The following is a 22,451-nucleotide window of genomic DNA, read 5'->3' on the forward strand; positions in this document are numbered from 1 at the left end:
AGCAAGAGGCTGGCTGAGGACAAAGCAAAAGCTGGCGCCTTGCACCCCCCCCCTTCACCCGCTCCCCTCCATATGTGTAGCATTATAGTTAACTTGCAGAAATCACAGTCCTGCAGGGTAGGAGTCTCCCTTGGTTTGAGATTTACAACAAAGAAGTTACCTTACGTTTGATAGCAGGAATGTAACATTTCACCAGGAGAGACTCCCAATTGTCTTTATGTTAGGACCTCATTAAAGGGAAAATGGCCTTGGCTTGATAGTAACCAGGCCTTCAATATCCTGATAGTGCTTTCATTTGCCTGCGTGGGCTAACCGGCCAGTTCTGCTTCTGTAAGATTGCTTTGTCTGCTTTCGCACGTGGGTCCCCTGATCCACTCCACTGACGCCAAGTGTGCCTGTTCAAACTATCAATCAGTCAGCTCAGCCCCTCCCGAAACTTGTTTGTCCATAAAAATCCTGCACTACCCCAGCCTGGTGTGCTCGGTTAGCTGGAGCTGCCGACCACCCGCCGGTACCTGCGTAACAATAAAGAACCTCTTGCTGATTGCATCCAGTGGCAGTGTTGGATTCTTGGGTAAGGGGATCCGCGGGTCTTTCAGTAACATGTATTCAGTAAAGAGTAGCTGCATTTTTAGTACATTTCCTACCTTTATTCTAAGCAAGTCTTACCAATTCTGCCTCCAACACAAATACCAAAACCATTCTTTTCTGTCTCCGCCTTAGTCTGAAGAACTATGATTTCTTTCCTGGATTCTTGAAGTAGCTTCAAAACTAATCTCCTTCTTCCACTCTTGTTCTGCCACAATCTGATCCCCAGAGCAACCAGAGTGATCCTTTCCAGAGATAAATAAGGTGTCACTCCACTTAAAAATCTGTTATCTAGCCACACATCATACCAATCATTTAGAATTCTCTTTATCATGATCTCAGAATGTCTTAAATAATCTGGCTTCCTCATACCTCTGTAACCCCATGTGGTATATTCCCTCTTACTCACTATGCTTCAGCCTCTAGCTAACTTGAACTTGGGAAGTTTGTCTTGCAAGGGCATTTGCACCTGCTGTTCCCTCTACCTTCCCCACCCCTTAACTTGTTTGCCTTCTTCTTGTCTTGTAGAACCCAGCTCAAATGTCAGAGGAGGTAGACTTTAGTTTGAGACTTTTAGTTTGAGGTAGATTCTAGTTTGAGACCTTAGTATAAACTAAGGTAACGTTCTCCCAGGTTTCTGTATGTCATGAAGGTAAATTTACTTCCTTTATTTGTTGTTTTTTTCTGCCTTTTCCAACTGTGCCACTCCACTCCCCCACACCATAAGCTCTATGAGACCGGATACAAGGTCTGTCTTTCATTGTTGTATTCCCAGTTTCTGGGAAACTCAAACCCCTTCCCCCTCACGCACACACACACACACACATACTAAGGCACTCAATTAATATTTATTGAATTGATTCTGAATGAATAAGAAGAGAGTAGGGAAAGAAAGAAGAATGCTGCCAAAAATCAAGGCACCTGAGGCCAATTATGATCTTCCAGTAATCTGGTGAGAAATGATGAGGCCCTAGCAGTGGTTTTCAACCATGGCTATGCATTAGAATCACGAGAGGGTTTTTTTTTGTTTACTGTTGGTTTTTTGTTGTTGTTTGTTTGTTTTAAATCTTGAATCCTCAGAGATTCTGACTTAATTGATGGAGGCATCCTGGGCATCAGGATTTTTTTCAAAGCTCCTCAGGGGATCCTGATGTGCAAAGTGGGAATCACTGCCCAAAAGGCAGGAGGACGGGGATATAGAAGAGAGAATACAGGGGTATTTAACAGAACTTAGGGTTGATTATGAATTGGAAGTGACTGAACCAGGGGTACTTGGGAAGAATCCTAGATTTCTGGCTTGGGCCTGGGTGAATGACAGACACAAGTTTTGAGGAAAAGAGAAATTGTGTCTTGGGCAGGCTGAGTTTGATGTACCTGTGGGAATCCAAGTGGAGATGTTCAACAGATATTTGCTGTTGTTGTTTTTAACAGATCTATGTTGCCTCAGTGAAGAGTAGGAAATCCCTCTAGTTTTCAAGAGGACAGCAGGAAAAGGAATCTCTGGAAAAGATGACAATTGTACAGAGTACAAGACCTGTTTCCACTTCGCATAGCCTCTTTCCTCAAAACCTCCTTCCAAGCCAATGTCCCATCTGTTCTGCAATGTTCAACATGTTGAAATATTCTTAAGGATTATATTATGTATGAACAAGTTCCATAAATCCATTTAACTTATACTATTTTTGTACTATTGGTACAAAGTACCCCATTTATTAAATTGTAGGCAGCTTTCAAATAAGATTTATTTTTTTTTAGATTTTATTTATTTATTTGACAGAAAGAGATCACAAGTAGGCAGAGAGAGAGAGGAGGAAGCAGGCTCCCCGCTGAGCAGAGAGCCTGATGCGGGGCTCGATCCCAGGACCCTGGGATCATGAACTGAGCCGAAGGCAGAGGCTTTAACCCACTGAGCCACCCAGGTGCCCCTCAAGTAGGATTTAAAGGAGTGCATAACAGCTTTAAAATTTCCAATAAATGAAAATAAACATACCCATAATGATTTCCTTTAAGATTTGTGGTTAAAAAACAAAACAAAAAAGCAAACAAAACAAAACAAAACAAAAACAAAAACAAAAAATCTTGGACCTAAACTGCTTAGCTTGTTTAGTTTTCTAATTGGTAAACATTTACTGGGTTACCAAAGATACCAAGTACTGTCTGGAAGACCATGGCTCCTTGGTTTGTTTCTAATTTAAATTAGACAGACGCTCTAAAACAAGGATTGATAGGATGATATATTTAGTTAAGTAACAGATGGCAAATGGACATTCTGTCCAGCATCCATCACATTCCGTTTCTCAGTATTCCAGGGAAGAGTGACTCTTAATCCTGACATCAACTATGAAGGAATTAACCTGGTCTGCACTGAATGTTTATTCAGTTTATGTTTATTCAGTTTATTCAGTTTATGCACTGAAAAGAACTGATACTAAACCAGACGCAGGTTAAAAAATTCAAAGGGGAGGTATGACTGGCTTAAAGGATAAGAAGGGGCTGGAACACATAAAGCTGGATTCAAGTAATTCAGAATGTATCAGTAAGTACTAAAGGATGAATTCTGAATACTTAAGCGACTTTGTGAAAGTAAGCGATGCGGGGGGAAGAGAAGAGGCGAGGGGCAGATATTCTCTGCACGCTCACACAGGGTGTTAAACGGTGGCGAAGCGCTGCTGCTAGCAGCCCCTGCGGAAGAATGGGGTCTCTTAAAACTAAGAACCAAAGGGTGGGAGCGCCGTCACCCTGGGGGAAGACAATTCCACGCGGAGGGGAGAAGAAACTCGCAGCAACATCCCGGCTTTGCCCTCCCTGGGGTTACCAACCTAACAGGTGAACCGTGAGAACACAAAGAAACGAGTCATAAATGGTGTGCGGGATGCCAAGAGCCAGGGTCCTCAAGTCCAGCATCTACCACCACGTCCGGAGCAGCTCCGGCCACCCCACCCATCCTCGGAGGCGACACCTGCTCCACAGCCCCGCCCGCTCGGGGCGAAGTGCTGCTTGCCGAGGGGCAGAAAGGGCGGCTGACTCGACCGCGTAAGGGACGAGCGGGGCGCTGTCCGCCCAGCCGCCCGATCGCAGGCGGGACACACCAAGACCCGCCAGGCCGAACGTGCGCGAGCGAACGACAGCGTCCCAGAGCCGCCCGCGGCGGACCCGCTGGGCGTGACGCCATGACGCACGGCACGCGGGCGGCGCGCCGGGGCGGGGCGGGGCGGGGTGGGCCGGGGGCGGGAGGAAGGAGTGGGAGGAGGAGGCGGAGACAGCGGGGACTGAAGGAGGGGGAGAATGGCAGTTGGGGCGCTGGTTCCCGGGAACAGCCGTCAAGACAGAACTGCGGAGGAGGAGTTCGGGAAAGCGGCGGTCGGGACCCCTCCTCTGCGTTCCCCCCGCCCCAGCTGAGAGGCGTCTCGGCGGGTCTGAGGAGACCTCCTCCGTACTTCCTTCGGCTTCTGCCGCCGCCGCTGAGAGATGGGCCTCCTCTCCCGCACTCCGGCACCCGCCGCCGCTCTGAGGAGTTGAAGGTACGGTCGGCGCGGGTGGAGGTTGCGCCTGGGTGCGGGAGGACAGGGGCGGCTCCCGTTTCCGACTCGAGGCGCTCCGGCACGGCCGCTGCCCTCGCGCCTCTCCCCGGGACGGAAATGGATTCAGAAATCCCACGGGAAAGGCGCCCCCTCTCGGGCCGGGCCCCGGGGTAGGGGCCGGGGCGGGGGTCGGTCCTGGTCCTGGGGGTCAGGCCGCTGGCTGGTTTCGCGTTCACAGCCCGGACCCGGCGCTGGCGCCCCCTGGGCCGCGCAGGCTGAGCCTGAGCGTGGGATCCGCCCCGAGCTCTGCCCTCCCGGCCGGGGCAGTCTGTGGAGTCGGCGGCCAACCCAGCAGTGTTGTGACGGGCCGAGGCGGCGCTCCCCGGCAGCACTTCCCGGGCCGCCGAAGCAGCCGACACCGAGGGCGGCCGCCGCGCGGAGGCGGCGGGGGTGGAGCGCATTCCTGATGGGTGAAATCGGCTCTAACGGGACCGATTCCCGGGCCTCGCTGCAAATTCAGACCTGGGGCGAGAGCCCCCAATCCCTGCTGTAGGGGGCTCTGGGGAATGGGTGGCATGCACCCGGGAAGATTCTTCGGGGAGAACTGCCATCCCCTTCAAAAGCAGAAATTAAACAGACGAAAAATGGTGTTGCTTTAGTTAAAGGGTGCTTTAAGAGGGGTCTACCCAGGATCGTCTCTCTTGCTAAACCCTCAGGGTGTTCCTAGCCTTCACCCAGCAAGAAATGCCACGATTTTTAATTTCGTTTTCCCTGTCATTTGGGTTTTCCTCTCTCGTTGCTCTTCCTCCCCATTGCCATTAATGGGGAAAAGAAAAAGAAGTTTAGGGTTCATTAGCCCCGCGACAAGGGCAATAAATAAAAGAGGGGAGAGAGGGGCGCCAAGGCTATATATGGGAGAAAAAAAAGGTCTTAATTTTTTCCCATTGGTCCTTAAAGGTGGAAATACGCGAACGATGCTTTATTCTGGTTAATGTTTACTATTCAGAACGTTGCAGAATGTTCTGTTGGGTTTACGTTGGAAAAGACAATGTTTCCGTGCTGCTATTTTCAAACCCAGGTGTTGACTAGAAATGCTAGTTTTAAATGTTAGTAAACAGTGGAGGCGTAAAGCAGTCTTTCCCCATGGTTGCCTTAAAATGTTTGTGATCTTTTCTTTCCGTTCTACTTTTTTTTCTTTTTGTAAGAACATGGCTGTCTTATTCATTTTTTATTATTTTAACCTAGATTCCTTGACTCTTGGTTACACGAAGTATGACGGTATGCCTTGTTTTCATTTTCAGTTTTGCCATTAACCATCTTAATAGTCAGCCTTCCACGTCTGTTTATAATTCAAGCTATTACCGTATTTGCCTTTTTATGCTTCCTTAACACCCAACTGACTGGACTGAATTAAAATGTAAATACTTCTCTCTGTGTCGAAAATGGCGATGATCTATTGTTAACTCTTATTTTCAAATGTTCTTTATTTGCTATTTGGAATTCCATGGTAAAGATTTGGAATTAAGTCTTGGGACTTAATTACATTATGCAACAACAACAACAGCAAAAGGTCCTTTTTCTTTGTTTAGTACTCTTTTTTATTGTATACAATATAGCAAGTTTAAATTTCATGCCTCCATGGAAACTATTTTAATGTCACCCCAACGTGTCTTTCTGAGGGGGAAAAAATTACACTTGGCAACTAATGTTAAAATATTTTTTCAATATTGTTGACTTCCAGGAGGAGTCCAGTAAGATTAACTTTTTAAAAACTGCCGTGTGTTTTAAGAGTTGAAACACAACCCAAGTCTCCAGATAGTGGCTACTTAAAATATTGTTGTTTCATTTTGGGAAGGGCCTCAGTTGATCATTAGCTTAAATAAAGAACAGTCCATTTTACTACCTAACCAGTGTTGAAATTTCTTTTTAAAATTTTCCTGGCGATTTGTAGAATTTGGGGTGCCTTTTTACTTGACTAAATGAAACCATATTTTTTTCTACCTAATGTATGGAAGGTACTAGATTAGTATCTGTTTTTAAAGATACCTCAGCATCTTAGTTGCAAATAAACGTATTTCATAAATTTGAAGTAGGGAAGGTCATAAAGTAATATTTTTCCAGTTGTGAATGTAAGACCCTTGGAGCCCCCTCTCTTTAGTGAGATCAGATTGAAAGATACTATTTGTTATAGGTATATGATACCTATACTATCATAGGGTTATTAGATAGAATTAAATATAGGTAATTTGAAGCAAAGTTTTTTAGCATGTGAAAGACTCTCTTGTATAGTATTATGGCAGGTTCTGATTTTAGCCTTAAACATTTAGGTTTATCACAGAAATGCTTTGGTTTGTAATCATCTCCCACTCTCCCAGCTTTGTTTTGCTTTTTTAATCTGAAGGGCACTGAGGATTGAAAAATGTAGTTTTCTGAATTTATCAAGGAGGGAAGGGGGAGGACAAATAGTTGAGATAACGTGTAAAAAGACCCTGGTCTAGTGCTGGGCACAGAGTAAGGGGGGGGAGCAGATAAATTTTGTTACATTTACATCTGAATTGTCTCCTTATATTCTCTCTTCAGGTTATAAAGGAAATTTTAGGGAATTGTTACTTGTTTTCCTGATGCTACTAACAAGTGACAATCGATTGTCAAATGCAGACTGATTTTGCACTAAGCTTTATGCTCTTTTGTTTGAGGCCCATATGAAAAATAGGCCATTTGGGGTTGAAGACCAAAGAAAAGTTGAATTTGTCAACTTATATTTAATTGCATTGTATTTGGCATGTTAGCACTAGTAGTTTAATGATTAAAAGGACCCATGATCCTGTATGAATTACTTTCATTTAAAGATTTTGATTTCACTCCTTTTTAGCAAAGTGCTAATTTGATTATTTATGGAAAATAGCTCTATTTTCCTTAGGCATTTTTCCCCCAATGAGTAATTATTATTTTCTTTAGCTTAAAAAAAAAATGTCATAATAGTTTTTTGTTTGCTCGTAGAAGATGCATAACATTGAAACAACTACGTATGTAACCACACCTGCACAGCAATAGACCGAGGGATAATAATTCCTTTGCTCACCACATCTGTATTTCAGATGGTGGTAGACTTAAACCAAAAAAGGCAGTGAGATCACTTTGGGTGTTTGAAACTTGGGTACTTCATTTGTTTCTCAATAGCTATCATATGTCAGTAATATTTTCTCTATTAAAGTGGGAAAAATTACCACCTTTTGATAAAGTAGGTTTGTTTTTCTTGCTTTCTTTGTAGCTGTCTATAAACTTGAGCATTTAGTTTATTGGTAATAGTTTCTTGAAAGCAATGCCATTAGCCTTAAAAACATACATATTTTTGACCTATTGATGTTACCTAGTATTTTATTTTGAAAATCATTTGCTAGATAAAATACCACTAGTTAATTCATTTTAGAAATCCTATTTGGTAAAGTTTTCTTATGTGAACGCCTCAGTGGGACAAAACTAATGAGTTGTTTTAGCTCTCAAGTAAATTTGTGCTTTTAAGTATGAAGTGAAATCCTACAGAAATCACTCAAGTTTTAAACCCAAAAGAAACTTCAAATCTCAGTCTTGGGTCCAAAAAACAGGAGTTGGCTGCCTAAAATTATGTACACTTTACATTTTCAACGTCTTTCCTTCTTTGTAGACCCCTGAAAGTATAAATAACCCTGCTGTAATATGATTAGCAGGCAGGTTGCCAGTTGAAGAGACAGTCTGGGAGAGGTGAGCCATAAAGAGGGAGCAAACTAGTTAGAGGGAGGCATCAAGAAACTGGAAGAAGCTGTTGGAATGTGATAGTATTAGGCTTCCAGATAAACATTATATAGTATGTATTACAAAAATAGACAGCCATTAGTGTGAGTCTTTATGCTTTATATTCTGTCATTTCTAAGTCAAGTATTGGCATTTGCTCCCCCATATGGTAAAGTATTCTAAAATTAAATTATCTTTATGCATTATTACAAATGTGATAATATATGTGAAATGTGCATTAGAAGTATAGGAGATAATTTAAAAATTATGGCAGGGACCATTCTCTTTGTTCACTGTTAAGGTCTCAGCATTTAGCATAAAGCTTGACAATAATAGATGTTGAATAAATATGTACTAACTGAATATGTGTAATGTAAGGTATCTATTTCATAACTCTCTACAGCAGGGCTGTCATTATTAATGAAGTCTAATGTGAGTCATAAGTAATTAAAGATTTTTCTACTAGCTAAATTAAAAGTAAAAAGAAGCAGATGAAACTAATTTTCGTAATATATTTTATTTAATCTAGTGTATCCAAAATATTACCATTTCAGCATATATTGAGTGACTTTACATTCTTTTATTCATACTAAGTTTTTGATCCAGTACATATTTATACTGAACAGCATACATCTAGGGGCATTTTGCATGAAATGTTTGTTCCTTTCCACAGAAGTTCTATTAAATTAGATTCATTAGATATTTAACCGTAGACTCCTAGGAAATATCAACCTAAAGACCAATTTGAAAAATCACTAATCAGGAGACAGAGGGCATCTCTTAAATTAATTACAGAGATACAAAGAGTGAAATGACAAGGTTACAAACCTGGAATTGCTCTAGTTATGTTCAGGTGCATCTACTCGAATACTCATTTACTTTTTTCTTGGAATGTGGCACCAACTTGATTTGGCTGTGGAACTTATCCTAGTGACACTAGTGTTCTAATTTAACCTCTCCATTTTATAAGTGAGAGAACTATAGTGTAGAGCTACTCAGTCCAATGTGTCATCACTAGATACATGAGGCTATTTAAGTTTAAATTAGTTAACATTAAAAAAAATTTAAAATCCATTTCCTCAGTTGTACCAGTTATGTCTCAGATACTCTATAGCCATATGCGACTACTGGCTACCGTATTGGACAGTGCAGGTCTAGAATATTTCTATCATTTCAGGAAGTGCTGTTGGATTGTGCTGGTCTAAAGAATTATCCACACAGCTAATGTGGTAGAGCCAAAGTTTCAAACCACTTTCTCTTATCTTCCCAGACTGAAATTTCATTAATCACCTGGTTTCTGAATGATCACATAAGTCTTTTTGTTTACAAATCTTCATTTGCTTCTTACAGATAAATTTCAAATTTTCATGGCATTCAAAACCTTTCACAAGCTAACCTTATTCTCTCACCATTCTGGGGGGGGGGGCTCAACATTGAAGCCAGTTGATCTGTTTGGTAAATACGTTAATAAAACATCCTTAGTTTCACCCCCATGACTTTTCATAGGCCTTTTATCTCTGCCTGGAATACCCTTTTCCATTTTCCCTACTTATCTAAGGTCCTCTTCTTTCAAGGCCTGACTCCTATCTTATCTCCACAAATCATTCCAGGTTGGTGATTCTAAGTTAACTACTAAAAATTTTTCTGAGTTATTATTAACAGGTTCCAGACATGAATGGGAACATAACTTTTGAGGACCACCAATCTACTACGTGGTGCCACAGTTTTTGCTAAGGACATTAGTAAAGTATATTATGTTTATGTAAAAAGCCAAAGGATAGTCATTCGTAATAAAAATTTTGTTTTGTTTTGTTTTTTTAAACGGTATTGCTTGCCGTAAGGAGACATCTGTTTGATTTGGCTATGTGTAACTGCTTACCAGGTAACCTGATTTGGATGAAAGAATTAGTCGTTGTGCTATACATAATCTATCTTGTGATGATAGGCTTTTCTAAATGGTTGTTTTATTTCCCCCTTTCACACCCACTGATCAGTCCCTAACCCTCTTTCCGAAGGACTTTATTTCACTATTTTAAGAATGCCTATTTAAGAAGTGTTGGTTATTCATGTAAACAAAAACTGCAGGATAGATTAGTTTAGGCAGTATTTATGTAGATCAGAGATTTAAAATCTGGTGCTGCAGTGGACCTACTCACCTTTCCAGATTCTTCCTATTACAGTAGCATTTTGTATTGATTTATTCATTGTAACTGATTCCAGTGTGGGCAGTAACAGGACCTTCATATGCAGTAGTCTCATGGGAACTTCTTTCTTTTGTTTTTATACTTAGATTTGCTATGACAAGTTACCAATGGGGAAAAAAATCTCTTGTCTGAGTTCAGGATTCAAAAATATACTTTCAAAAATATACTTTAATACTAATCCAGTGAAATAGATGATAGCACATTTTCCCTTATTTGATAGGGAAAAAGAGTGAAGCACAGTCATTCTGGGAGAGTTGTAAAGCCAAGAAAAGGTTTATATCCTGACTTTCAGTTCAACTTAGTAATTCTGGATCAGTCACATATGTGCTTCCGTATTTGGTCTCAGAAGAAGACTACCAAAAAGGCAAAGATTATACTCATTCCACTGGATTTACAAAAGAACATACTAACATTTTAGAGAATTTGGAGATTTTTTAAAACAAAATTGTCTCAGAAAAATCTAAATTATCCACTTTTAACTCTAAAGTATGCTGTATATTAAAACTATGCATTTGTAATTGGAATTTTAGTCTTTTTGTTTTTTTAAAGATTTTATTTATTTATTAGAGAATGAGAGCCAGTAAGCATGAGGGGGAAGGTCAGAGGGAGAAGCAGACCCCCTGCTCAGCAGGAAGCCTGATGCAGGACTCATCCAGGGACTCAAAATTTATGAACTGAGCTGAAGGCAGTCGCTCAACCAACAGAGCCAGCCAGACACCCTGAATTTTAGTCTTTTAGAATTAAGGGACCTTTGACATCATCTGGTTCAACTTGTAAATAAGGAAACTGAAATTCAGAAAAGTAGATAGATGTGGCTAAGATTTCAGATGAGGTTAGTATTACCCTTCTGTTAATCTGTAGCAATAAATATTTTAACCAGTTCAAAAAAATTTTGGCAACTAGATATCTTTTTTAAAACCTATTTAAAAACCTTTGAATTTCTCTAAGCATTCCATCATGTGTGGCATTTTGAATGTTTCTGAGTACTCTGTCATGCCCAGGATTTTGCATTATGCTTTCCTATTTACCTGTTGGTTTGTCCTTCTGAACAAAGAGGGCCTGGCATGAGGCAGCCAAAATGTTTTTAATCTTTCTCTTTTTGGAAAAATGGAATGAATAAGGCTTTTGCTTTCTGCATCAGCTTTCTTTTTGTAATAGATTAAGTAAATAGTAGTTTTAATGAGTATTATTAAAACCACAAAGTACCATTCTGTTCTACATCCCAATCAAGAATAGGCTTCAGGAGGTGAATGTGGCAGGTATATGTTTGTGAAGCTGTTTAAGAACCCTCTTTGGAGAGGGTTATGGAATATGGGAATATGGGAATAGTATGCTCTGAACTGTTTCTTTTTCTGTGGAATTGTAGAAACTAAAGGACAGAGCTCAAAATAGTATATTTGAATCATTCTTAAAAACTTGCTGGATGGGGCGCCTGGGTGGCTCAGTGGGTTAAGCCTCTGCCTTCGGCTCAGGTCGTGATCTCAGAATCCTGGAATCGAGTCCCACATCGGGATCTCTGCTTGGCAGGGAGTCTGCTTCCTCCTCTCTCTCTCTCTGCCTGCTTCTCTGCCTGCTTGGTCTCTCTCTGTCAAATAAATAAATAAAATCTTTAAAAAAAAAAACTTGCTGGAAACTGTACTTGCCTATGTTAATGATCTGTTTGAATTACCCTCACCTCATACAGTTTTAAATAGTTGAATCAAAATTTGTAATCCATTTTTTTAAAGATTTTATTTATTTATTTAACAGAGAGAGAGAGAGATCACAAGTAGACAGAGAGGCAGGCAGAGAGAGAGAGAGAGAAGCAGGCTCCCCGCTGAGTAGAGAGCCTGATGTGGGGGCTTGATCCCAGGATACTGGGATCAAGACCTGAGCCAAAGGCAGAGGCTTTAACGCACTGAAGCACCCGAGCACCCCTAATCCATTTTTAATATTGGAAAGACCACGGGACGCCTGGGTGGCTCAGTCAGTTAAGTGTCTGCCTTTGGCTCAGGTCATGATCCGAGTCCTAGGATAGACTCCCGCATTGGGCTCCCTGCATGGGCTGCTTGCTTAGCAGGGAATTTGCTTCTCCAGCTGCCTGGTGGGCTTGTGCATGTGCGCGTGTGCGCTCTCTCTCTCTCTGACAATTAAATAGAATCTTTAAAATATGTGCTAGACCACTTGAGGTAGGTTTGTAGCTGTATAAACATAAGACTAAAAACATTCATATTTGCCTTAGAGAAATTAATGTACTATAATGATGTATTCCAAACTTCCACGTGACTAATTTTTCTGATTCTATTAGAAAAGCCCTCTCAGAACCATCAGTTTGTTTTATTACTAACCTTAAATATGATAATCTTTCCAACAGTTTTATTCAGTAGGTGGTTTAGTTAGACTTGTGCCATCTTCTTAAATATTTTTAATAGTTTGGCTAGTATTTGTAAAGTAGTTAAAAGTGCCATACCCTATTCTGCATTCTTTGTATATTTTATTTCGCTTAATCCTAATAATAATCTGGTGGGCTGTAGGTATTATTATTATTACTCCTATTTTGTAGTTGAAAAAACTGTATTAGTAATTTAACTCAGTGTCCCATAGCATAGTAAGTGTCAGAGGCTGAGCTTGAACCCAGACTTGTGAATCCAAAATCCATGCCTTAGTTTCTGGATAAAAAGTTCTTGTCATTACCCCACATATGTATAATATTTAAAAATCCCCCCCAAGCTACTCTAAATTTTTTACCTCATTTTATTTCCCCCCACTAAGGTAGGTTAAGATAATTGTATCTGAAACAGAGAACCCCAAAATCTCATGGTGGAGCACAGTAAAACTTTATTTCTCACACAGAGAACCATGTGGATGAATCCAGTATCCACATTCCTTCCGTCTTGTGACTCAGTTGCCCCTGTGGCCTGCTTGGAGTCACCACTAGAATTACTACATTCAACAAGCCAGTGATGAAGAGTGAGAGCTCAAAGGATATGTGAAAGGAAGATTTAGGGACCAGTCCTGGAAGGAGCATACATCATTGCATTGGTCAGGACTAGATCCATGGCTGCATGTAGCAGCAAATGGAATGGAAAATGTGGTCCTCCTATGTGCTTGGGAGAAAAATGAAACAGGTGAGTACATAACCTCATTACTGCTACAGTTGTGTATTCCCTGTTTTACAGATGGTACAGAGAGGTGGTTACTGAACCAAAGCCACAAAACCACTTGGTAGCAATAAATAGAATCCAGATTTCCTTAGAGCTGCATATAATATGCTCATGTTTCTGAGGAGACCTTCAAATAATTGAAAGGCATTTAGATTGTATTTCTAGCACCACTGCTGATTCTTTCTTATTGGACAGCAAATATTTTACCTCTGTGTCCATTACATTTTAAAAAGAGATATTGTCATTGATTTACTTTACGAGGAATGATAAAAACATTTTCCAGTGGTAATTGCCATTTTAAGTGAAGAAGATGTAGTAGCATTATAATACCTTTATATACATATTAATAATCAGTTGCCCTTTTAGTTTACAATATTAATTTAGTTTATAATATTCATTATTTGTATAATTTTATATAAAACATGGGATAGATTATTTTAGGCCATATACATGCCTCATGTTTATTCTTCCATTATGAACCTGAGACATTTGTTTTAGGGATGAGAGTTGTTTTTTAACCTTCCCCAAAACTTTTTTTTTTTAGCGTTCTAAGATTCATTGTATGTACCACACCCAGTGCTCCATGCAATATGTGCTCTCCTTAGTACCCAGATCACCCAAGCCCCCACCTCAGCCCTTCCAAAACTCTCAGCGTGTTTTTCAGTGTTCACAGTCTCTCACGGTTTGTCTCCCGTTTCCCCCAACTCACTCCTCTTCTCCTTCTCCCAATGTCCTCTGTGTTATCCTTATGCTCCACAAGTAAGTGAAACCATAATAATTGACTCTCTCTGCTTGACTCATGTTACTCCGCATAATCTCCTCTAGTCCCATCTATATGGGTGCAAAAGTCGGGTATTCATCCTTTCTGATGCCTGAGTAATATTCCATTGTGTTTATGGACCACATATTCTTTATCCATTCGTCTGATGAAGGGCATCTTGGCTCTTTCTACAGTTTGGCTATTGTGGACATTGCTGCTATGAACACTGGGGTCATATGACGGCTCTTTTCACTACATCTGTATCTTTGGGATAAATACCCAGTAGTGCAATTGCCGGGTCATAGGGTAGTTCTTTTTTTAAATTTCCTAAGGAATATCCACACTGTTTTCCAAAGTGACTGCACCAACTTGCATTCCCACCAACAGTGTAAGAGGGTTCCCCTTTCTCCACATCTTCTCCAATACTTGTTTATTGTCTTGTTGTCAACAATGTCTTGTTGATTTGGGACATTCTAACTGGTGTAAGGTGGTATCTCAACATGGTCTTGATTTGAAGCTCCCTGATGGCTAATGATGGTGAACATTTTTTCATGTGTTTGTTAGCCGTTTGTGTGTCTTCTTTAGAGAAGTGTCTATTCATGTCTTCTGCCCATTTTTTGACAAGATTATCTGTTTTGTATGCATTGAGTTTGAGGAGTTCTTTATAGATCCTGGATATCAGCCCTTTGTCTGTAGTGTCATTTGTGAATATTTTCTCCCATTCCGTGGGTTGCCTCCTTGTTTTGTTGACTATTTCCTTTGCTTTGCAGAAGCTTTTAATCTTGATGAAGTCCCAAAAGTTCATTCTTGCTTGTTTCCTTTGCCTTTGGAGACATGTCTTGAAAGAAGTTGCTATTAACCTTCTCCAAAACTTAACTCTTTTGGAAATAACTGCAGCTTCAAACCTTAACGGGATACAAGTGAATTCTAACTGAGTTAACAGTTAGTATAGATAAGAATATCATTCTGATATGAATTACCAAGAGCAGAAAATTTACAGAAACTGATGTTAACATCTACTGGCAAATTAAATTCCAATATCTCAGCGGTAGCTGTTAACCTTTTGTTTAGACTCCTTGGGGAATCTCTTGAAAGTTATGGATTCTGTCCATAGAATGTACAGTTATGCACTATTTAGTATACCATTTTAGAGATTTCATGGATTTTTTTGAAGCTTATCCATGTATTAGCTGTTATTTTTAAGCATTTTTACTCTTCTCCAAATATGTATTGTAGTGCCTATTATATTTTTACTTTAACACACATAGTATAAAGAGATGTTTAATATTTTAGAGTTTTTATAAGTGTGTGCCTCAGTATTATTTGGGCAGCAAGAACTAGGTCCAGAACCTGCACTGCTCTGATAGCTGAATTTGGCAGCTATATTGGGGATAGATTTATTAGAGGAAAATATGGCATTTTCAAATTTGACATTGGCAAAATGAATGCCATAACTTAAAAAAAAAAAACTTTAGACATTTAAATAATCTTTTTGAGTAACAGCAAACATTGTTATAATGAACTTTAGTAGTTTACCTTTGTTTAGAGAAAGCCATATATGAAAATCCAAGAAAATTAAATGCCTCAGACTTATCTTAATGAGATGTTTCAGATTTACAAAAGCACCGTTTACTTTGGGCCAAAATCAGCTTATATGGACACATATTATTATTTTTTTTTTAGAGATTTTATTCATTTATTTGACAGAGATCACAAGTAGGTGGAGAAATCAGGCAGAGAGAGAGAGGAGGAAGCAGGCTCCCCGCTGAGCAGAGAGCCAGATGCAGGGCTCGATCCCAAGGACCCTGGGACCATGACCTGCGCCGAAGGCAGGGGCTTTAACCCACTGAGCCACCCAGGCACCCTGGACACATTATTTTTAATATATCACTTCCAGTTGTGGTTCGATCAAAAGATGGCTTATGATAATTATGGTTTTTTGGTTTTTTGTTTTTAAATTCTGGTTTTTGGTAGTCAGTTACTACATTAAAATGTACCTAGCCATGTTTAAATTTGATAGGTTGTTATTTGCAGCTCTCCCTGTAGGAGATAGTATGGAAAGATAGATAGTTCTTTTCTCACTGCCTTAGGAGCCTTTATTTAACTCTAGAGGAATGGTAGAACCAAAGATATGAGTCAGGTTTTGAAGATTTCCCCCACTATTTATTTACCAGTATAGGTTCCTGAAATTATGCACAGTGACCTAAATGAATGTTCTCTATACTATGTTGTATGGTCAAATAACCAGTGATTCCTTTTTGTATAACTTAAATTGTCAGCTATTTATGGTGTCAGAAAATCATTGTTACAATGAAAAGCAGAGTTGCTGTCAGGGTATATGTAGTTTTTTAAAAGAAAGCTTTAAAATGGATTTTGATAAGTATTTATTTAGTTTATGGGACTACCATAATGTCCAAAAGTAAAATCAATTTTTCTTTCAAAATTATGCATGTGAAAAAAGGGCATCACTTTATTATAATGTAGATCCTGGCAAAATCACTCATATTATTGTTTGGGGAAGACATAGTCTGAAATGTCTTTGTTCAGTTTTTTAGATGCACTGGAATGAAAATTCCACAGAACAGAGGCCTTGCCTATTTCTATCTTGGTATTGTATATATACCACCTAGGAGAATGTCTGGCACACAATAGACATTGGACATATTTATTGAAAGACTAAATGAATTAATACACAGGTTACTTACAGTAAAAAGTAAAAAAGTTTAATAAATTCAGGTATTCCTTGAAGCCATTGCAGTTGCAAGTATTATAAATACAATAACACCTTTTAAAGATCAGTTTTTAAAAGCTGTACAGTATACATTTATATTTTAGAGATAATGTATACTTAAGGTTAGGCTAAGATTTCTTATGACAGCATCATATACAGGTTGAACAATACTATATCTCAGAACCTAGTTGAAGATATACTTTGGAAAACTGCCAGATTAAAAAAAATTAAAAAAAGTTTATATAGCTTTACTCTTGAGCAAAAGACCATGCCGCACAGGGCAGCTGGAAATCAGGTAGAAAGTCAGAGTCTTACTGGTTTAAGGTGTCAAGGAATGAAGTTTGAGAGTGCCAGAATTGCTGGAAATTGATGAATTCCAGAAAGGAGGGAGTTATAGTAGGATAGCCTTAAAATCTATGACTAACCCCCCCACCCCAAGACTTAGGTGACCCCTGAATTGTGAATGTAAGATACTGCTGAGCTCAATGGAAAACAACAGCTGTAAGACTGAAAATGCTGACTAGAGATACTGCAGCTATCCTCAGCAGGGGGACAGAATTTGGTTTTTGATTCCCACCAAATTAAAGGGTCTTGGTAAACATGTTCTTAAGACCCATGCTAAAAAAGTATAAACCAGTGTAAACTAAGCATCCACAAGTCCAACTTGATTAGCCATTGATTTTAACTGCCAGGTATAATACAATTCCTCATTCTTCACGAGATCATAAGAGACTCCTAAAGTCTCTACAACATATCTTCCACAATATCCAGTTTATAATGCACAGTTACTAGAATCAGGAAAATATGACTTTATGCCAACATCATCTACCCCAAATGGTAGCAGACGCTAATATTAGCAGGATTAGCAGACTTTAAAAAGCATCTGTAGTATTTTCAATGACTTAAAGGGAGGAGCATGATAATGACTGAACAGATGGGTAATGTCAGTGGAGAAGTGGAAACTATAAAAAGGAATAGACATTCTAGGACTAAGAAGTCCAATGTCTGAGATGAAAATGTCACTGAATGGATTTAACAACAGATTGGGGAGGCCAGAGGTAGAATTGGTAAACTTGAAGATAAATAAAAATTTGTCAATCTAAGGAATGCAGAAGCATTACAAAAAATGAACAGAGCCTCGATGGCCAATGGGACAGTATTAAACTGTCTAACATATGAATGGCAGAAGGAGAGATGAAACAGATCAGATAAAGGGGCGCCTGGGCTCCGTGGGTTAAGCCTCTGCCTTCGGCTCAGTTCATGATCTCAGGGTCCTGGGATCTAGCTCTGCATTGGGCTCTCTGCTCTTCAGGGAGCCTGCTTCACCCTCTCCCTCTGCCTGCCTCTCTGCCTACTTGTGATCTCTCTCTCTCTCTCTTTCTCTCGCTCTGTCAAATAACTAAAAATAAAAATCTTTAAAAAAAAATTGGAAAAAGTAATTGCCATCACTTACTCAGATTAAAATCAGTTTCAAATCCAAGAAGTTAAATGAATCCCAAGCAGGATAAACACAGGGAAAACCACATCTAGGCACATCTTAAACTACTGAATATCACAGGTTGAAAGAAAATATGGAATGTAGCCAAAGGGTGGAGGGCGGGGAGACACATTAGGAACATAGGAATTAAAATATCAAAAAAGGATGACTTAACCAGGAATGATGAAGGTTAGAGACAATGGAATGACCTGTTTAAAGTTCTAAAAGGATAAAGCTGTCAACCTGGAATTCTGAATTCAGCAAAAATATCCATAAAACATGAAGGTGAAATTGGGACATTTTTCAGATAAACAAAAGTTGAGAGAATTCGTTGCAAGGAGGCCTGCGTACCAAGAAATGCTATAGGATGCTCTTTAGACTGAAAGGAAATGACCTCAGGTGAAACTTGAATCCTGGAGAAGGAATGATTACAAAAAAATGGTAGTTGTATTGGTAAATAGATTCCATCCTCTGAGAAGATTTTGTAAGCATATGAAACAAAGAATTTACAGAGAAACAAAGAAGAGCTTGAAAGATGTGACTAAGGGGACGCCTGGGTGGCTCAGTTGGTTAAGCAGCTGCCTTCGGCTCAGGTCATGATCCCAGCGTCTTGGGATCAAGTCCCCCATCGGGCTCCTTGCTCAGCAGGGAGCCTGCTTCTCCCCTCTGCCTCTGCCTGCCATTCTGTCCGCCTGTACTCGCTCTCTCTCCCTCTCTCTCTGATAAATAAATAAAATCTTTAAAAAAAAAAAAAAAAGATGTGACTAAATAAAAATTTTAAACACCTTCAAAGTGTTCCACAATTAAAGGGCAAATGTTAGGAAGTAAATATTGTATGTTTAAAATCAAAGAGCATTAAGGTTCCAGTGTAAAAATGGAAAAAAAAAAATCATGGTCCATTTGGTCAAATAAACCATTGAAGAAATAAAGAAGATTGTTGAATTTGTTTAGTAATCAAATAAATGGAAATTGAAGTACTTTTTTGTCACTCTGAAAATGCTATTTAAAAAACATGGGATATTAGTAAGAATTCAGGATCTAAGCACCTTTCTGACTGGTGGGAATACAGATTCGAACAAAACAGTTTGGTAGTTTATTTCAAGAGCTTATTTTAGAAGTCCATACCACCTAGATAGCAAAAATTCATACTAAGATGTAGCTTATTAAATAGGTGGGAGTTGTGGATGAGAAAGAGGTAACTGGCTAGCCATTTAGAAAACATCAAATTTTGATCTCACTTATTCCTAACATTTAAAATGAATTGAAATGAATCAAAGATTTAAGCCAGAAGATAAGCTGTAGAAGTACCAAAAGAAGCATGAGAGCATTTTAAAAATACACTCTTGGAATAAGCCAAGACTTGTCCGAGACAGGTATAGAAGCCAAAAGTCATAAAGAGAAAGATACGTGAATTTGAAATACCTGCATTGGAAAATTGCCATAAAATGAAGTATAATTAAAAAATATTTTTTTGAGACATAAAAGCAAGTGTTTTTTTTACATATAAATAAGTTTTACACATGAGTAAGGAAAAGTCCAATATTGGGATATGAGTATATGGTTAGGCCATTACATAGCAAGTGAAATACAAATGACTTGTAAACACGTGAGAAATACTGTAGATATCTTGCCCACCAAAGCAAATGTCTCTCTTTGTCTCCCGGTCTCACATATAATAGCAAATACATAGCCACTGAAATGAATAAGTATTTTATTCCTCATCTTCTCCCAACTTCACAACATAAGTGTGTATTGCTGAAGTTTAATAGCCTGTTACGCTTTTTAATACAGAATACAACATCAAAAATAGAAAGTCTTGTTTATCTTCTTTCTTGATTCTTTCACTTGAATATAAGATAGCTCAGGCTTCACTAGTAACCAAAATCAGTGAGCTATAGAAACTCTGGTGGGGATCTCTGTGCCTCTTCCTCCTCACTTAAAAACAAGAAAATGACTTTATACTTAGCTGTTCTCTTCCACAGTGCTAATAAATGTTGTTCCATGCTCATAAATGTTATTCCTTCTTTACATGCAGGTTTTTATAGATGTAGAACATTTGGGTGTCAGACATCTGAAAAAATTGAAATTAGAATTTGTAGGTACTTTTTATTCTTATACTTAGTAATTAGACCATCAACACAAAATTTTTGGACTTTCTCTGTATTTTAACTTTTTCGAGAAGTAACAGAAGAAACCTAATTTTAGCTGAATAACAAGCAAAAACAGATCAAGAGTATAAAGGAATTTTCTCTCGGGAAGTGATTTATTATCTGTAAACATTTTTGCGCAGCCCTCTACTTTCCAGAATACCTTCTCATTAGTTTTAAATAATTTGGCATGTGGGTAGCTATTAGATGCTATTGAAGTGTTTATGATTAGGAGATGTTTTTTAGGAGAAATCCTAAATCTTTTTTTTTTTTTAAAGATTTTATTTATTTATTTGACAGACAGATTACAAGTAGGCAGAGAGGCAGGCAGAGAGAGCAGAGGAAGCCAGCTCCCCACTGAGCAGAGAGCGGGATGCGGGGCTCCATCCCAGGATCCTGAGATCACGACCTGAGCCAAAGCAGAGGCCCTAACCCATTGAACCACCCAGGCGCCCCCTAAATCTATAATTCTTGAAGTGACATAGTGTCAAGATACTTAACATGTTTTATTTCTCCTGTAGCACTCTTGGGATAAAGTTTCTTATTTTTTCACAATGTAAAAAGCTGGGTATAGTAAGATTGTATCTCTTGATAAGGATGGTACATTGATAGCAAACTAGAAGTAAAGATATGGATAGAATCCTCAGTTCCTCATTTCCACTTATGTATATTTTGCATCATAATTTATTTAGCCAAAGTTTATTAGGCATCTGCTGTAAGTTACACATTGTGTTAGGCACTAGGGATACAAAGCTTGTGTTCATTTCATTTCAGCTAACATTTAGTATAATGCCAGATTCTGTTAGATACTTTCAGCACTGGTCAACCTCACTTTATTTGCCTCACATCTGTTTGAAGTGAGTGGCATCATTCATATTTTGTAGTGGAGATCACAGACACGGTATTATACTTTATATATGGATTATATAACTAAAAGTAGCTAAACCAGGTCTTGACTCCCAAATTCTCTTTTATATATCCAGTACTGGATTTTTTTTTTTTTTTTAAATTTGCCCCTCCAGATCCACTCTTAACCCATTTGTGCCTTGCTCTGTGTCCGAGAGGGAGTTGACTTCTAAGAACTGCCTCATTTGGGCTCATTTGTTGGACTTAGCCAGTGTGAGGCATGGGCAGGATATTGGAGAGCCACAGAGAGAAGCTGGGTATTATTCTTCCAATTACTCTGGCACAGCTCCTCTTCAGTAATTGTTCCTCCTGCCTCTTCATTCCAAAGGGTGGCAGTGGGTTCCTGAGTGCTTTGCCATTCCTGTTTGGTTCCTTTAACCCTGCCCACACTTTCTTCAATGTGCCCTTCAGTTATCTTTTTGAAGAATGCTTTGTGTTTTGCCAGGACCTGACTGATACATACAGCTTTTCTTAAACAATGGGCTACTATTTGTATGGATTTGAACCTTTTTCCTGTTCTTGTCTATCCTGTGTTTATAAATTGAGTGTTTAAAATCTGGTACGTATTTTCATTTAAAAGAATATTTTAGGGGCACGTGGGTGGCTCAGTGGGTTAAGCCTCTGCCTTTGGCCCAGTTCGTGATCTCAGGGTCCTGGGATCCAGCTTGGCATCAGGCTCTCTGCTCAACGGGGAGCTTGCTTCCCCCTCTCTCTGCCTGCTGCTCTGCCTACTTGTGATCTCTCTCTCTCTCTCAAATAAAAATCTTTAAAAAAACGATATTTTAATTGTTGGTTAGATGCTTCAGGTGGAATGCTCGATTTCTGTAATGTTTACAAATATAAAAAATAGTGTGGTTTCAAATTAGATGTATTTTATGAGTCAGTACAAAGTTACCAGCACTTTTACTAAATCTTAATTCTACGGAGTTTTGACACATGTTGGTAGAAATATCTTTGTTTTTGAATATTCCTATTTCATAATCCCTCACGTATTCTCAAGAGGTAGAAAAAAGTAGGGGCACCTGTGGGGGGCTTAGTCAGTTAAGCATCTGATGATTTTGGCTCAGGTCATGATCTCAAGGTTTTGAGACTGAGTCTGCATGTTGGGTTCCGCATTGGGCTTTTGAAGGCTGCTTTAAGATTCTTTCTCTCCTCTCCCTCTGCTCCTCCCCAGCCCCCCCACAAAAAATAGAAAAAGGTAAG

At 39.2% G+C, this 22,451-nt stretch overlaps 1 protein-coding gene across 3 annotated transcripts in view; it reads left to right on the top strand.

The window, feature by feature from the left end:
• The first annotated feature begins 3,968 nt into the window (after positions 1-3,968).
• The window catches only part of RNF19A (ring finger protein 19A, RBR E3 ubiquitin protein ligase), a 61,127-nt gene continuing 42,644 nt past the window's right edge, over positions 3,969-22,451 (top strand). For 2 of the 3 annotated variants that reach the window (XM_059165924.1, XM_059165923.1), the window contains exons 1-2: positions 3,972-4,109; positions 12,917-13,191. The gene's annotated coding sequence lies outside the window, so the exon portion shown is untranslated. Of the gene's footprint in view, positions 4,110-12,916; positions 13,192-22,451 lie in introns of all 3 variants that reach the window. The other variant, XM_059165922.1, reaches the window with a different exon arrangement.

The sequence above is a fragment of the Mustela lutreola genome, chromosome 3 (assembly GCF_030435805.1).
Source record: "Mustela lutreola isolate mMusLut2 chromosome 3, mMusLut2.pri, whole genome shotgun sequence".
In the NCBI taxonomy this organism is placed as follows: Eukaryota; Metazoa; Chordata; class Mammalia; order Carnivora; family Mustelidae; genus Mustela; species Mustela lutreola.